Source organism: Stomoxys calcitrans, chromosome 3 (genome assembly GCF_963082655.1).
Source record: "Stomoxys calcitrans chromosome 3, idStoCalc2.1, whole genome shotgun sequence".
NCBI classification, from domain to species: domain Eukaryota; kingdom Metazoa; phylum Arthropoda; class Insecta; order Diptera; family Muscidae; genus Stomoxys; species Stomoxys calcitrans.
Genome location: NC_081554.1, coordinates 103,313,888 through 103,331,140, shown reverse-complemented (window position 1 = coordinate 103,331,140; position 17,253 = coordinate 103,313,888). Strand labels below are relative to the sequence as shown.

The window sequence follows — 17,253 nt, the reverse complement described above, 5'->3', positions numbered from 1 at the left end:
GTGACCACCAAAATTGACCTATTACGGATGCTGACTGAAACCGTCTGCTACACAGACGATGTTATAATACTTTTAAGGGGTAAGGATCCGAACGATGCAGAAGAGCCGAAAGGGTCTTGCATATGGCATATGACTGGGATAGACTCAGAGGTCTCAATGTTAACCCAGAAGCATTGGGTTACCTGAAATATGCCTGTTCATGAGGAAGACGAAAGTGGGCCAATTTAACGCACCACGTTGCCTCAATAAGAAGACGATTTCGATATCTGACAAGGTGAAATACTTAGGTGTGATCTTGGACAGAAAATTGAATTGGAAGTTCACATTCTGGAGCGTACTGAGAAGGCTCACAGATGTTGGGCACTATGTAGGCGAACCGTAGGCTCGGGCCTGAATCCGAGGATAGTCCACTGGCTCTACAGGAGCGTTATTAGACCAATACTTACTTACGCCTCATTAGTTTGTTGGACTGCTATGCAGAAAAAGTGCAACATAAGGACCATACAGCAGGTTCAGAGAACATGTTGCCTTGGCATAGGCGGAGCGATGAGAACCACGCCCACTAAATCACTGGAGACTATTTTAGATACCGACCCATTGACATATAGATTAAGTGTGAAGCAGCCACAGCGGCTATAAGACGTAAGGCGATGGGAGAGTGGATTGAGGATGGGAGCAGCTTATACCATCGCGGTATAATCGAGGCAACGATAGGAAAATTTGGAGGGAAAGGAAGAGGTTTCCGATCGAATACCTGAGGTGAACCTTGGAGTCAAGTACGAGGCACTGCTGCTAGCGGCACAGTATTGGATTGACGGAACCCTAGTATTGTCTTCTGGAATATCATGTTACACGGATGGATCAAAGCTAGAGGACAGAGTGGGGCTGGGGGTCTACATTGAGATATTAGTGACTGTGATCTGTTTTAGACTGCTTCGCCATAATACGGTCCTGCAGGCAAAGATTTGGGCGATCACGGAATGCGTTAAGTGGTGTGGTGCTAACGCGCGGACGTCGAGTGTGAACATCTTTACCGACAGTAAAATTGCCATAAGGGCAATAACAACCAGGACGGTAAGGTCACAAACAGTCTTGCAGTGTAAGAAGGAGATTAACGCCTTCTCTGAGGATGGCAGTCCAAGTTAAGGGAGTGGGCGACGAATACGCATGCACCATTGTGGAACAGCGAAACGGTCGGTAGGACGGCGAAAATCCTATGGGAGATCCAGATCGTGAGAAGACGAGACTATTACTGAAAGGATCTACGAATGAGGTCAGTATAGCTATTGGTATTATAACGGGACACATAGGACTACGAGCTCACTTATGTAAAATCGGTGCGGCAAGTGAAAGCATGTGTAGGACATGCGAGGAAGATGATGAGACGTTGGAGCATTTCCTTTGTCATTGCCCGGCTTTCGTGTCTAACAGATACCGGCACTTAGATGGGGACACAATACCAGGCATGCACCAACTTAGGGGAGTGGTATGGAAAAGAATTAAGGATCTTGTAAGTACGCGGAATTCCTAACTTAAAATTTTCTTTTAAGAGGTTACTTTATAGTTTTTAGAGCGCACAGCAAGCCGATTACTGGCTTAGGTGTATGTCCATAGTGCATGGGGCGGATTAATAACTGCAACTTCTTTTCAACCTAACCTACGCACGCCTTTTTTATTTTTTATACCCTCCACCATAAGATGGGGGTATACTAATTTCGTCATTCTGTTTGTAACTACTCGAAATATTCGTCTGAGACCCCATAAAGTATATATATTCTCGATCGTCGCGACATTTTATGTCGATCTAGCCATGTCCGTCCGTCTGTCCGTCCGTCCGTCTGTCTGTCGAAAGCACGCTAACTTCCGAAGGAGTAAAGCTAGCCGCTTGAAATTTTGCACAAATACTTCTTATTAGTGTAGGTCGGTTGGTATTGTAAATGGGCCATATCGGTCCATGTTTTGATATAGCTGCCATATAAACCGATCTTGGGTCTTGACTTCTTGAGCCTGTAGAGTGCGCAATTCTTATCCGATTGGAATGAAATTTTGCATGACGTGTTTTGCTATGATATCCAACAACTGTGCCAAGTATGGTTGAAATCGGTTCATAACCTGATATAGCTGCCATATAAACCGATCTTGGGTCTTGACTTCTTGAGCCTGTAGAGTGCGCAATTCTTATCCGATTGGAATGAAATTTTGCATGACGTGTTTTGCTATGATATCCAACAACAGCGCCAAGTATGGTTCAAATCGGTCCATAACATGATATAGCTGCCATATAAACCGATCTTGGGTCTTGACTTCTTGAGCCTGTAGAGTGCGCAATTCTTATCCGATTGTAATGAAATTTTGCATGACGTGTTTTGCTATGATATCCAACAACTGTGCCAAGTACGGTTGAAATCGGTTCATAACCTGATATAGCTGCCATATAAACCGATCTTGGGTCTTGACTTCTTGAGCCTGTAGAGTGCGCAATTCTTATCCGATTGGAATGAAATTTTGCATGACGTGTTTTGCTATGATATCCAACAACTGTGCCAAGTATGGTTGAAATCGGTTCATAACCTGATATAGCTGCCATATAAACCGATCTTGGGTCTTGACTTCTTGAGCCTCTAGCGTGCGCAATTCTTATCCGATCAGAATGAAATTTTGCACGACGTGTTTTGTTATGATATCCAACAAGTGTGCCAAGTATGGTTCAAATCGGTCCATAACCTGATATAGCTGCCATATAAACCGATCTTGGGTCTTGACTTCTTGAGCCTGTAGAGTGCGCAATTCTTATCCGATTGGAATGAAATTTTGCATGACGTGTTTTGCTATGATATCCAACAACAGCGCCAAGTATGGTTCAAATCGGTCCATAACATGATATAGCTAGCATATAAACCGATCTTGGGTCTTGACTTCTTGACCCTCTAGAGGGCGCAATTCTTATCCGATTGGAATGGAATTTCGCACGACGTGTTTTGTTATGATACCCAACAACTGTGCCAAGTATGGTTCAAATCGGTCCATAACCTGATATAGCTACCATATAAACCGATCTTGGGTCTTGACTTCTTGACCCTCTAGAGGGCACAATTCTTATCCGATTTGAATGAATTTTTGCACGAAGTATTTCGTTATGATATCCAACAACTGTGCCAAGTATGGTTCAAATCGGTTCATAACCTGATATAGCTGTCATATAAACAGATCTGGGGATTTGACTTCTTGAGCTTCTAGAGGGCGCAATTCCTATCCGATTTGGCTGAAATTTTGCATGACGTATTTTATTTTTACTTTCAACAACTGTGTCATATAAGGTTCAAATCGGTTCATAACCTGATATAGCTGCCATATAAACCGATCTGGGATCTTGACTTCTTGACCCCTAGAGGTCGCAATTATTATCCGATATGCCTGAAATTTTGTACGATGGATACTCTCATGACCATCAACAAACGTTTTTATTATGGTCTGAATCGGTCTATAGCCCGATACAGATTCCATATAAATCGTTCTCTCTATTTTACTTCGTAAGCCCCAATGGGCGCAATTCTTATACGAATTAGCTAAAATTTTACACAGGTCTCCAACATATAATTTAATTGTGGTCCGAACCGGACCATATCTTGATATCGTTTTAATAGCAGAGCAACTCTTTTCTTATATCCTTTTTTGCCTAAGAAGAGATGCCAGGAAAAGAACTCGACAAATGCGATCCATGGTGGAGGGTATATAAGATTCGGCCCGGCCGAACTTAGCACGCTTTTACTTGTTTTTTTTTAATCATTAGTCTATAGATATTATAATCCTTACAGACTAGACTATATACAATATATACAAACTAAGCTTAATAACTACGAATTCAGCAAAATAATAATCTTTATCTTTGTTGTTGTAGTAGCAGTGTGTGGTACACTGAGAAAGAATATTTGTTTTCGCACAGATCTATATTATTGTAAAATTTATTAAATTCAACACATAAACGCCTAAATGGGTCATTGTTCGCAAAATTCGTACGATAGTATTCAACATGAAGAAGATTAAAATTTCGTGAAGGTCTCAGCGGCACGTTCAAGTAGATGTGGTCCAACAGAAACTCCGACTTCAAGTTTCCGTTTAGTATATTAAACATGAAATTCAGATTCAGCATTGTACGCCGACTTTCCAACGAAGGCAATTTGATCAAATTTAATCTTTCTTTATAACATGGTAAAGTATTAAATGTCCAGTTACTTCTACGTAAGCAGAATAACACGAACTGTTTTTGCACAGACTCAATTGAATTGCAGTGGATTTTATAATTTGGGCACCATATTTTAGAACCATACTCCAGTACCGGTCGAACAAGGGATGTGTATAGATTTCTTGTGACGATTGGATCAACAAACTCTTTGCTCCAACGCTTAACAAATCCTAAAGAACCATAGGCTTTATTGATCGTCAAAGATATATGTGATCTATAGTTTAACCTTTGATCTAACAAGAAGCCAAGATCCATGATTGATTCCACAGTTTCTAGGGGCGAACCGTTTATAGAGTAAATTGCTGTTAGATGATTTAATCTGTAAAACGATATATGCTTACATTTTTTTTATGTTCAATTCCATTAGATTCAGTTGACACCAATCGTATAATCGGTCAAGGTCGAATTGTAGTTTCAGTTGATCTGTGTCATTTTGAATGGTTTTGAAAAGTTTAACATCGTCTGCATACATAAGTACTCGAGAGAAAGTGGCAGTGGATGGTAGATCATTAATAAATAATGAAAACAAAATAGGCCCAAGATGACTACCTTGTGGGACTCCAGATAAAACATCAATAGTTTTAGAAACAGAATCATTAAATTTTACAGTTTGAGTGCGATTAGACAGGTAAATTGATATCCATGCTAGCAACGAGTCTGAAAAGGAGGTCTAGCTTGTGTAATAGAAGACTATGATTTACCTTATCAAAAGCCTTGCTAAAATCAGTATATATAACGTCAGTTTGCAAACGATTTCTAAATCCTTCGTTTACAATTGTAGTTAATTCCAAAACATTTGTTACAGTTGAGTACGATTTACGAAATCCATGCTGATATCGTGATAACAGTGAAGAAACTTGATGAGACAGTGAGTCAGTGATTTTTTCGGAATAGCGCTAAGCTTTGCGATTCCTCTGTAGTTGGTGACTTCAGATTTACATCCACTTTTAAACAGGGGTATAATGAAAAATTTTTCCATAATGGAGGGAAATATTGTTTCCGTAAAGATTCATTAAACAATATTGAGAGAACACCGGACAGGGAATTTGCGCAGTGCTTAAGAATATTGCTAGGGATACCATCTGGACCTGGATTGTAGGAACAATTCATATTCCTCAAATAATGCTGTACAGTATCAGATGTTGTTAGTGGAACAGATATCGTGCTATTTCCGTAGAAGCTTTGGGAGGGCTCATTAGTTTTATTATATGTTTTCCGGGAATAAGTAGTGGCAAAGAAGTCTGCAAACATATTGCTGATGGAAAGGTCATCATCCGCTTCGATGGCTCCAAATTTCAAAACTTTTGAAAAAGTATTCGACCGACGTTTAGAGTTTACAAATTTATAAAAAGACTTGGGGTTTACTTGTAGTTGACTTTTTATATTCGACAAATAAGTGTTGTATGAGATCTTATTGCAGATGTTATATTCAGAACGAACAACAGAGTATTTGGAAAAGTCCATCGCAGTACCAGTTTTCTTATAAAGGGTGATTTTTTTGAGGTTAGGATTTTCATGCATTAGTATTTGACAGATCACGTGGGATTTCAGACATGGTGTCAAAGAGAAAGATGCTCAGTATGCTTTGACATTTCATCATGAATAGACTTACTAACGAGCAACGCTTGCAAATCATTGAATTTTATTACCAAAATCAGTGTTCGGTTAGAGGTTACTTTATAGTTTTTAGAGCGCACAAGAAGCCGAGGTCGCCCAACCCCAAACCCAAAACACCCTCCAAACGGTTCATATTTACCAGCCATGGCAATATGGGACTTAAATTAAAGAGATTTGAATTTTATTACCAAAATCAGTGTTCGGTTCGAAATGTGTTCAAATTTTGACAAATTTTATTCAGCGATGAGGCTCATTTCTGGTTGAATGGCTACGTAAATAAGCAAAATTGCCGCATTTGGAGTGAAGAGCAACCAGAAGCCGTTCAAGAACTGCCCATGCATCCCGAAAAATGCACTGTTTGGTGTGGTTTGTACGCTGGTGGAATCATTGGACCGTATTTTTTCAAAGATGCTGTTGGACGCAACGTTACGGTGAATGAACACATTTCGAACCGAACACTGATTTTGGTAATAAAATTCAATGATTTGCAAGCGTTGCTCGTTAGTAAGTCTATTCATGATGAAATGTCAAAGCATACTGAGCATCTTTCTCTTTGACACCATGTCTGAAATCCCACGTGATCTGTCAAATACTAATGCATGAAAATCCTAACCTCAAAAAAATCACCCTTTACTTTTTATATAGTTTATTTTTTCTATTCTTCAAGTTGCGCAGTTTGTTATTATTCCAAGGTGGCCCATTACCAATGAAATTACATTTAACAGGAACGGATTTCTGGATACAACCCTTAAGAATATCATAAAATGTAACAATCGACTCATCCAAATCATTTAATGGAAGTGATTCTTGCCAATCAACTTCGGATATAAGAGTATTAAGTTTTCGGTAATCTGTTTTCGAAAAAGCATAAATACTATCAATATTAGACAATCGTGTTTTGCGAAGGAAAGAGGTAGAAAGGTTGACATCAACATGAATAGTAGGATGAAATACATCCTCTGGACTAGTAATAGCGTTTGTTTTTTTGTAGCGAAGTTTGCATAGGTTCAGTGGTAAATAGTAAATCCAACATCTTATCATTAGCGTTGAAAATTCTATTAATTTGGCATAAACCAGTATTCAAAATTGTTTCAATAAATTCCACAACATGACCATTTTTTGTGACGGATAATAAATAGTTTGTATCAGTATTTTCCTTCCAATGAATAGATGGTAAATTGAAATCTCCAGTTACAATTAGTGAGTCCATTGGTTTAGAAAGACTTAGCGCAGATTGGATAGCAGCTAAGTGTGCTTTATAGATTTCAGTAGTAGATCCAGGAGGAACAAGTCAAAAATAAAAATTTATTTCTATATTTTAATTTAACGGCCAGGAATTCGATGGATGGATCAATAAATACATCTATAATAAATGCACTGTATTCAGTCGAGACAGCAATTAGGACGCCTCCACCAGATTTTTTATACCAATTGTACGATCACGTCTAAAAACTTGATATCTATCACACAAAATTTCAGTATTTAAAATGTTTCCATGAAGCCAGGTTTCAGTGAAAATTATTACATCGTATTCGAATCCAAAACTATCAGTATACAGACCAGATAACTTGGTATTTAGTCCCCTAACATTCTGATAAACCAAAAACAGTTGTTTATCAGAAGATGAGCTCCTTAGTTTTTTGGTAAATCTTCAGAACGTGCAGGCAAATGCGCAATATTTATACGAATCCTTTCTTTGTATATATATTCCATTACTAAAGCCCTCGGTGGCCAAAAGTCAGGACTAACCACGGTTTCAAAAACAGAGTCAGGTACCATAATTCGAAATGATGCCGTGTTGCGTGTGTCTCTGTACTGAAACTTAAATATTTTCAAATTCACATCTAAGTTCAGCTTGGACTTTATATAATATCTCATATCGTCTTCAGATGTGCCTGTAGCAAAACGAGCAGCAAAAACAGTTTTCATAGGAGGTATAACCTTCAAAGGCCTTGGAGAATTAAGCGATGCAGTTGTCGCACTAACGAAGTTTTGTGGAGAAGGAGAATTCAAAGGTGAAAAGAACTTATTAAGACCAAATCGGTCTATAACCTTATATAGCTGTCATATAAACCGATATTGGGTCTTGACTTCTTGAGCCTCTAGAGGGCGCAATTATTATCCGATTTGAATGAATTTTGGCACGTAGTATTTTATTATGATATCCAACAACTGTGCCAAATATGGTTCAAATCGGTTCATAACCTGATATAGCTGCCATATAAACCGATCTGGGATCTTGACTTCTTGAGCCTCTAGAGGCCACAATTATTATCCGATTTGCCTGAAATTTGTACGACGGATTCTCTCATGACCATCAACATACGTGTTTATTATGGTCTGAATCGGTATATAGCCCGATACAGCTCCCATATAAATCGATCTCTCTATTTTACTTCTTAAGCCCCCAAAGGGCGCAATTCTTATTCGAATTGGCTGACATTTTACACAGGTCTCCAACATATAATTTAATTGTGGTCCAAACCGGACCATATCTTGATATCGCTCTAATAGCAGAGCAAATCTTTTCTTATATCCTTTTTTTTGCCTAAGAAGAGATGCCGGGAAAAGAACTCGACAAATGCGATCCATGGTGGAGGGTATATAAGATTCGGCCCGGCCGAACTTAGCACGCTTTTACTTGTTTAAATTAGAATTTCCAACTTGAGTATCAGTAATCAGTTCAGTTTTCCTAAAATTTGAATTTTCTGCTTGAGTCACATCAGAATCAGTATTCGCAATTAGCACAGTTGAATTATTTGCAGTAGCAGTATTTCCAGTATTAATACTCAAAGGTGCTTGATCAGTTGTTTTGTTTGTCTTTGACTTCTTCCTTTTACGTGAATTATCATTTGGAGAACGGAGAGAATCTTCAAGACTTGAAGATTCATCGAGTAAATCTTTAAATTTTTTAAAACGCTCAGCTATCAAATTAAATTCTGTGTTAATTGCATCGAGTTCAGTACGAGAGTTTTTAAAAAATTTGAAGAACTCAGCATCAACCAATCAACATTTAGCACAACACTATCTTAAACCTTTATCTTCACGGAGATTGTCCACAGTACGTGCGGCCAATACAGCACATTTGGCATGAAATGATTCCAAGCAGAGCCAGCAAGAGATCATTGATTCATCAATTTTCGTAATTTTACAGGATGAAATTGGGCAAGACATTTTAACAAAGACGATAATAGTAATATCAAAAATTCAAAGAAACTCAAATTCAAATTTAACGGAATTTGATAGGGCGCCACCTATTGGTGAATAGGTGTTGTATGCAGGGAATGCAGCCGATTAGATTGCTGCCAGATCTTTAACAAAAAAACTTAAAGTAACAACAACTATGTACAAAGAGTCAACAGCTGATATTATATTCACCACGGGCAAAAATAAAATTGAACAGCCAAAACAATGAGAATCCAAAGTAAAATTAAAACAATTAAAGTATTTCTCACAGCTTTCTGGTCACAACTTGATTTCTCCTTGATGCAGGCACACGTTCTTGACAGAGTTTCACTTATTTCCACAGGTTTTTAACTGTATGGCACAAGAAAAATGAAAATAAACAGGAGCAATAAAAAAAAACACGTCCGCTTTATACACCGAGAAAATCTGTCTGTAGCATCAGACTTTGCCACAGAGAAAGGTTCGTCAACGGGCAATGAGCCGCTGCTAGCGATTACAACATCCTTGACGGGACGATCACGTCCGTTGGTGGAGGAAGCTTCAATTTTACGCACCATATCCATGCCGGACAAAACCTTGCCAAATACTACATGACGACCATCCAACCAGGAAGTTTGTTTGGTGGTGATGAAGAACTGTGAACCATTGGTATCCTTGCCAGCATTGGCCATGGACAACCAACCGGCACCATAATGCTTCAGCTTGAAGTTCTCATCTTCGAAACGTTCACCATAAATGGAGCGGCCACCAGTGCCATCACCGCGTGTGAAATCACCACCTTGAATTATAAAGTCTTTGATGACACGATGGAATTTGCTGCCAGCATAGCCTTCTCCAGCGGTTTTTTCAGCCAATTGTTTAAAGTTTTCTACAGTTTTGGCACTGTTTTGCCAAACAAACCAATTTCAATACGGCCGGCCGGTTCGTTGCCAATAGTGATGTCAAAAAAGACCTTTGCAGTGACTTTGGGCCCTTTGTTATCATCAGCACAGATACCAGTGGCGGCTAATGCCACTAAGCACAAACTTAAAAACAATTTCATGATGAGTATATTTCCTGTTTCCCTGTTTATGAAATCGCGCACAAGGTGTTTATGGGAGAAAATGCTATTGACTATTCAAACTAACAACGCTCTCAAATAATTGAATTTAATTATCAAAATGCGTGCCCTTTTCAGAAAGTTCATCGCGCGCTTCTTCCATTTTATGGACGAAGCTCATATTTGCCTCAATGGGTATGTTAATAAGCAGAATTGTCGATTTGGGAGTGAAAATCTACATGAAGCATTGTAAGAGCTACCAATGCATCAAGAATAAGTCACAGTTTGCTGCGGTTTATGGGCTTATGGACCGTACTTCTTCAAAGATGATAAGAATCGTAACGTAACTGTGAATGGTGAGCGCTGAGCTTTGTCCATATTATCCAATGCATCCAGAAAAAGTCACAGTTTGGTACAGTTAATGGGCTGGTGGCATCATTGGACCGTACTTCTTCAAAGATTATGCGAATCGTAACGTAATTGTGAATGGTGAGCGCTAACGAAAGATGATACCAAACTTTTTTTTGACTTGCATGACATGTGGTCCCAACCTGACGGTGCCGCATACCACACAGAGTATGGAAATAGTATGCCAAAATTGGACTAAGCGGAAGGACCATTTGAGGCGCAGTCATAGTCAACATTTGCATGAAATAATCTTCAAACATTACATAATAGTGACAGTACTATCGATTCAAATAAAGATTTCATGCATATTTCTGAATATAACGTGTTTTTGTTTTCTTGAAAAACTTTCCTATAGCTCTCAATAAGTCACCCTTTACATGCATATATATGTGGCCAACAACACCTCGACCGTTTTTGATCTTGCCCCAAGGAGAACGGAAGACTTCACGACAACGCTACTTTCGGCCTACTATTTGCCGACTGAGGAAATTGACCTCCCTCGGCAAACCAGAGTAGTTCTGGCTCAGTTACGTTCCGGCATATGCAGCCGCCTCAACTTATACAGAGCAAGGATTGATGCCGACGTGCAAGATGTATGTCCCGATTGTAACCAGTAACCGTGCGATACACGTCACCTGTTTAACTGCCCAGCCAGACCCAGATCCCTGTGGGCGCACCCCATCTTAGTCGCAGAGTTCGCAAACTGTTACAACAACAACAATTGATTTAATGAATTCCTTTTTATAGAAAGTGTAAAAACAATATATTTCTATTGTGAGTATTTGCACTTAAATACCAATATACAAATGTGAGAACATTTTTCCATTATGTTTTTAGCATGTAGAGTTACTTTAGGAAAAATGTTTTTTTTTTTAATAAATTCAATCCACATTGTTTAATACTAATATAATTTTAAGATTGGTCCCTTTTTTAACCGCTAGTATTAAATATATTTCGCCATTTAGATTACTTTATGTACTTTTAGAGCACTCTTTTTCTTCGTACCCCATGTACTTATATTATATTTAAATATAATCCCATGGATTTGTATGACGTTAATATGAAATTTTAAACCGCTTATCATTGAGGGATGCTGAGTTTTATAAGTTTCTAGGTTTAAAAAGTGGTCAATGGGACAGAGTAACATTTTAGGCACCAGTCTGTCATAGGCTATGGGTGGGGTTGCTGTGCCTCAATGACAACAACACCATGTCATTGAAACAATTAAGGTGAGTTATTATAATTTGAAAGGTAAGGTAAGTTATGGATTTATTTTTTCTATTTGTTATGGAGGAATATTTAATATGTCACGCGCCAGAGACAGGGTCAGAACGGAACAACATAATGAAGAGTTAGCCAGAGCAAACTTTTGAACTGACCCTGCCATTCTTACCGATCTTTCATGTAATTATGGCATACATCCGAGCTCAGTATTCATTGGAGATCACATTTTAAAAGGCAATGATTTTAGAACCAATATCAACAAAGGATCAGATGGTAATTTTACTAAGCCATTAGGTGTAACAAATTTTATTGTAATTCGAAAATTACTTAAATGATCAAATTGAGACGGGGTGATGAAATACTTTGTGTAATAACAATCCTTAAAAATAGTATGTTTATAGAACAGTAAGTTAGTCTTTGATTTGTATTTTATATTGAACATTTTCCAAATTTTTCCTGTCACTTAATTTTAAACTGCTGAACGAATAACTTTAATAAATTGTAATATTTTCTATAGATTTCTATATTGTAGCCGTTAAGTGAAGCGGACGTGTTATTGTTGCGCTCCTCAAAGAAAAAATATATATATCCCTATCTCGGAATAGGTACTACCTATTACGAACAAAAATTTAAAGCCTTTTGTAGTAGGCTAGAAATCGACTCCAAAGACTCAACATCTGCGGTGGTGGCGTCAGGCCGTAGCGCGTTGTCATCCCCTCCTATAGGTGTGGGTGCCTTGGCACCTGTAGTCGAGAGTAGTGCTTCAAGCGCACAACTAGTCGTCAGACAAATTAATGAGGAAGAGACGGATAAACCAGAGGGATGCATAGTTCGTCCCCAGCCTATACGTAAAGGTAGTGTTTCTGACTCGGATTCTGACAGCGACTGTGTCAATAAAACAGTCATCGCAGCCGAATCGAGAGATGAGGGCATCGGGATGACAGCAGAAGTGAGCGATGCCTTTGCTAATCTCACAAGCAGACCGAGAAAGCGATCTGGTGCACGACGAAGGAGACAGAGGAGTATGTACCGGCAGCGTAATCGGGCGAAAGTGCAGGATGCTGGAAGGAATAGAACTGACATTCCAAGCACTTCTACGGATGGTGGAAAAAGAATCAGATCTCCCGAAGAGCATAACACTGCTAAAATACTGAAGAAGAAAAACAGCTCCCCGTTTTCAAGTACTGGAGACTCCAGACAGTGTCCTGCGGAGGTAGACAAAGTTGGAACAGGAACGAAGGAGGCGCGTACGGCCCCTGAGTCTTCATGGAGGACAGTGACTTCCAAACTGAAGCCGTAGCCATCAGGGAAGGGGAGGATGGTCGCTGAGAATGGTAAGAGCCGTCCTCTTACGCCAGAGTGGCAAGGAAGCATTACAGAGATAAGCTGACTTAAGCAGTCATCAATATCGGCAGTGCATCCAGTAGGATTCCACCAGATCATCGGTGCCAAGGGGAGGATCTGATTAACGATCGGATTTTTCAACGTGTGTGGAACCCTGTGGAGGGTCCACCCATACAAATGATGAGCTGCGAGTTTAAAGGGGACATCTTTACGCTGCGTTTGGGGTCGGCGGAATGTATTGATACCGTCAAACAGCTCGTCAGAGGTATTCACGCTCCCTGGGAGGGCGCATAGCTCGACCTGGTGAGAAAGATGGAGATCCCGCAGCTTACAAAGGCGACGATCTTCATCAAGGGATGAGGCTGTAAATTTTCGACGGAACGCATGTTGGGATTCAGGGGGGAGAAGGAGGAAGGAACTCTCCTTGTAGTTGGCATTGATCAAGTCTCCGAGACAAGCTTGGCTAAGACTAAAGTCATGACGCACTAAGGAAGGAAACCTGTCATTTTCAAGATTGGGAAGACTAGGATAGGCAGAAATTTTCATTCTGCGACATAAGGCCGTGCAGTGGCAGGTGACTCAACACCGCCCAACAAACAGTGGGCCAACAACGAGACAATCACGGCATCTCCCAATATTGCAAAGACTAGGAGAAGCAATCATCCTAATACCAAAATATCAGTCGGGGCAGTGGCGAGCGACCCAACACAGCCTAACAAACACGAACCCGATTACGGATCCATCACCGACTTAAAGATTCGGAATACTGGGATAGGTAAAGCTCCTAATATTGAAACATTAGGCAGCGCAGCGACGGGAGACCCAATGCAACCCAACCAATAGGGAGCCGATAATGGTAGCATCACCTGCTTCCAAGAAGCCTATTTATTTCGGAGATAAAGATTTGGAAGACTAAGATAGGCAAAGATTCTAGTATTGAAATATCAGGCATTACGGGGAATGGAAACCCAATAAAGCTTAACGAACAGGGACCCGACGATGGAACCATTACCGACTTCATAAAAAGTCGGTAATTTGAATTAGGGGAGAGGGAAAATGAAAGGGCAGACGATTTGGCGGTGAAGGCCAGAGGACTGACGTCAATAAACTTTGTAAACCCGAAGCCTTTCGGGTCGACGCAGTCCGAGTTAGGGGGTGGGCGACGAATACGCATGCAACATTGTGGAACAGCGAAACGGTCGGTAGGACGGCGAAAATCCTATGGGTGGATCCAGATCGTGAGAAGACGAGGCTTTTACTGAAAGGAAGTAAGAAGGAGGTTAGTATAGCTATTGGTATTATAACGGGGCACATAGGACTACGAGCTCACTTAAATAAAATCGTTGCGGCAAGTGATAGCATGTGTAGTGCATGCGGGGAAGATGATGAGACGTTGAACATTTCTTTTGTCATTGGCCAGCTTTCGCGTCCAACAGATGCCGGCACTTAGGTGGAGAAACAATATCAGACATGAACCAACTTAGGGAAGTGGAATTGAAAAGAATTAAGGATTTTGTAAGTAGCACGGAATTCCTAAATTAAAATTTTCTTTTTGGAGGTTACTTTATAGTTTTTAGACCGCACAACAAGCCGATTACTGGCTTGGGTGTATGTCCATAGTGGCATGGGGTGGATTAATATCTGCACCCTCTTTTCAACGTAACCTAACTATAGATTTCGTTGCACAGGCTTTAATTTCCCGTCTATTAATTTTAATAAAGAAATTTTTTTTATTAAAAAATTTTATTTTAAATTTTGTCTTAGCATGAAATATGTTATTGAAATTCTGCGGAGACTTGATCAATGCCAACCACAAAGAGAGTTCCTTCCTCCTTCCCCTCCCTGTGGAAAACCTCTCACTTCTCTACGACCAAACTTTCGTTTTGCTTGCCCAAGAATCCCAACATGCGTTCCGTCGCAAATTTACTGCCCCATCCCTTGATGAAGACCGTAGCCTTTGTGAGCTGGGGCATATCGATCTTTCTCACCAGGTCGAGCTTTGCGCCCTCCCAGGGAGCGTGAATACTCTGACGAGCTGTTTGACGGTATCAATATATTCCCCCAACCCAAAACGCAGCGTAGAGATGTCCCCTCTAGACTCGCAGCTCATTTTTTGTATGGGTAGACCCTCTACAGTTCCACACATGTTTAAAAATACGATCGTTAACCAGATCCTCACCTTGGGACCGATGATCAGATGGAATCCTTTTTTTTTGTCTTTAAAAAAATTTCATTGAACTTTTGTCATTAAGAAAATTTTGTTGCAATTATGTCTTTGGAGAAAATTTTATCGGAAATTTGTCTTGAAATATGTCATTGAAATTTTGTGCTTATTTAGGATGTATTAAAATTTCTTTAAAAATAATTGTTCCAAAAAAATCTTCATTGAAATTATGTGTTTAGAAAAATTTCATTGAAATTCTATGTTTGGAAAAAATTACTTAAATTGACTAAAACTAGGTTCAGATTAGTTAAATATTTGATCCAACTAATATAGATATTTGTGCAAAATTTCAAATTTATACTGATTTAATTTGGATGTAGTGTATTAACACGGCAGGGAAATGATGCGTTGCAATTGAATTCCAAATACAGAGTAATCTTTATTTATAACAAAACAAACCTTAGAACTAGAAATGTATAACAAGGTGTATACATAAACATAATTATGTGTATGTGTGTGCATGTCTATATTAAAGAGACACAAGCAGATGAATAGATAAAAGTGAGAGATCTATTCATCTGCTTGCGTTTCTTTAATATAGACATGCACACACACACATATAAATTTGAAATTTTGCGCAAATATGGTAAGTTGGATAAAATATTTAACTAATCTGAATTTTAACACTTGTTCTGCGGATAACAAGATAATAAGAAGAGGTGGAAAACGTACATTACACTGGAACGTAATCATGTTAATATTGAATACTCTATATGCTCCTCCTAAAGCTGTTAGTAACATGTCAATCAAGTACAAAGTCAATGGAATGGTAAAAGAAAAATTTTACATTATCAATTGACATCTTAATTGCTGTTTATATCTGAATCTGGGTTTCGTACCACTCTTCCTCCCTCTCGTGGTCTGAGTTCTCTTCTAGTGTGTGAAATATCTTCAGTTGTTTACATCGGCTGTGGGCCAGGTATTTGATGTAGGTGCTTGCAAATCAATTTCGACGATTTGTTGTTGTTTCTGCTTTTGACCTCTTATCTGATCTAGATGGCGTTTAATGACACAGTTGTTGTATAATAAAATGCACGAATACGATTGAGATCCAAGTTGTTGTTTTATTGTTACTTGTGACCAACTGGATTTATTAGAATTATGGTAATCTCGTACCATTACCCTCTAACCTTCGGCAAATTGAATATATCGATTCCCTTTGTGGTTGCGAACGCTGTTTTCCTGTGCGTTTCTTTAGTCGTTGGTGGTTTGAAAAGACTGAACTGGGTTTTTGATTTTCTGCTAAAGAAAATCTTTGCTGAGCATTCACCAGTGCTACAATGGGCCATGAAATTGGCAACTTTATTTTGCTCCAAGTTTGCATACATAGATTTTTTTTATACCCTCCACCATAAGATGGGGGGTATACTAATTTCGTCATTCTGTTTGTAACTACTCGAAATATTCGTCTGAGACCCCATAAAGCATATATATTCTTGATCGTCGCGACATTTTATGTCGATCTAGCCATGTCCGTCCGTCTGTCCGTCCGTCCGTCCGTCCGTCTGTCTGTCGAAAGCACGCTAACTTCCGAAGGAGTAAAGCTAGCCGCTTGAAATTTTGCACAAATACTTCTTATTAGTGTAGGTCGGTTGGTATTGTAAATGGGCCATATCGGTCCATGTTTTGATATAGCTGCCATATAAACCGATCTTGGGTCTTGACTTCTTGAGCCTGTAGAGTGCGCAATTCTTATCCGATTGGAATGAAATTTTGCATGACGTGTTTTGCTATGATATCCAACAACTGTGCCAAGTATGGTTGAAATCGGTTCATAACCTGATATAGCTGCCATATAAACCGATCTTGGGTCTTGACTTCTTGAGCCTCTAGCGTGCGCAATTCTTATCCGATCAGAACGAAATTTTGCACGACGTGTTTTGTTATGATATCCAACAAGTGTGCCAAGTATGGTTCAAATCGGTCCATAACCTGATATAGCTGCCATATAAACCGATCTTGGGTCTT

General features: G+C 39.4%; 1 protein-coding gene and 1 pseudogene across 6 annotated transcripts in view; both read right to left on the bottom strand.

The window, feature by feature from the left end:
- Window positions 1-17,253, bottom strand: part of LOC106091660 (pseudouridylate synthase RPUSD2) — a 431,111-nt gene that overhangs the window by 111,376 nt on the left and 302,482 nt on the right. The window lies entirely within an intron of this gene.
- LOC106091661 (peptidyl-prolyl cis-trans isomerase 6-like) lies at window positions 9,378-10,159 on the bottom strand (annotated as a pseudogene).